The sequence below is a fragment of the Chrysochloris asiatica genome, unplaced genomic scaffold (assembly GCF_000296735.1).
Source record: "Chrysochloris asiatica unplaced genomic scaffold, ChrAsi1.0 scaffold00183, whole genome shotgun sequence".
NCBI lineage: Eukaryota > Metazoa > Chordata > Mammalia > Afrosoricida > Chrysochloridae > Chrysochloris > Chrysochloris asiatica.
Genome location: NW_006408701.1, coordinates 5,010,033 through 5,011,669, shown reverse-complemented (window position 1 = coordinate 5,011,669; position 1,637 = coordinate 5,010,033).

The window sequence follows — 1,637 nt, the reverse complement described above, 5'->3', positions numbered from 1 at the left end:
AACTTTGCAGTCCAGCACATTCACCCACAGAGCCACACCAGGACTCCTTCTTTCTTACTAGAGACATGCAAATGAATAGCGTCAGTTGAAACTTTTAGCGTCATGTTGCTATTTATTGTTGTTAGTGGTTGGAAAGTTGGCAACTCCATGTACAACAGTCCTGTGCCATCTTTGTATTATGATCATTGTTCAACTGTAATAGCAAAAGCTAAGCTCTAAATTGAAACATGTAATAAAATACACTTAACTGTGTTAAATTGTTATTTTAAAATTCATATTATGGCTAAAATAGACATAACAAAGCATTAATAAAATTAAATTTTTTTTTGTTATTTGAAAATATACTCAGTAGAACATGTACCAATTTAACAATTTCTACATAGGCAATTCAGAAAGGTTCATTACATTCTTTGAGTTGTGCAACTATCATCACCCTGATTTTGTGCAATGGCTTTATTATATTTATCTGTGCAATTCTGTGAAATTAATTATGCTCACAATTTTAAACAACTATCATCATTAGCTGAGTTCAGATTTGTTCATCACCTTTAACAAAAACTCGATAACACCTTCTCATTTTTCCTTTCCACCCACCTCTGATAAGTACTAGTAAATTTATTGGGTCTCCATGTATTTCCCTTTTCTATATACTTCTTATAAGTGGGACCAAAAAGTAATTATTGTTTTATGACTGATTTCACTCAAGATAATGTTTTCAAGGTTCATCTATTTTGTGGTATTTCTCAGAATTTAATTTCACATATTGTCAGGAGGGACCAGTCACTGGAGAAGCATATCATGTTTGGTAAGGTGGAGGGTCAGAGAAAAAGAGGAAATCCCCCAGCGAGATGGATTGGCAAAGTGGCAGCATCAAAGGGTTCAAGCATGGCAACAATTGTGAGGTTAGTCCAGGACTGGGCAGTGTTTCATTCTGTTGTGCATAGTGTCGCTATGAGTAAGTACCAACTCAATGGCACCTAACAACAACAACATATGGTTGAATAATGGTACATTGTTCATTTATACTATATTTTATTTATTTATTTGCTTTTGTGGGTTTGTCTCCTGAAGGGACTTGATTGTTTGCCTTGATGGCTTCCTGCTGAACAACGTGCTTGTTCTTGAAGTAGCCAATCAGACTTCCATCTTTCTTTTGGATTTTTCCTGCTGGTCTTTCTTTCAAGAAGTATCTTCTGTTCCTCTAGCTATTCCAGATTTATCGGCTTGTCCTTTCAAGTGGGAATGTACCAACTCAGAAGGTTCTGGATGGGGCACAGGATTCCGCCAAAGGTCCTATAGACTACAAAGGCTCCACAGAAAACAGATTTCAAAGGGCAAGTTCTAGAACACCTTTTAGGTATTACAATCAGTTATAGACCGAAGGTGGACTTACAAGATTTCCATAATCATGTTTCCTGATATTCATATCTTACTCAAGTGTCTATTTTACAGTAGTAGGCAAGGGAAACCAATACTGATAAGAGTCAATTATCTTAACATTATTTCCCCTTTTTTACCCATTCAGACTATGTCTCACTCCCTGTATCACACAGCCCTGTTGTTCCAAGTCTTAGCACACATCTTTATTTACCTCTGTCCCATTTGGCCCATGCAAAACTGCCTAAGTGTTTCCCTAT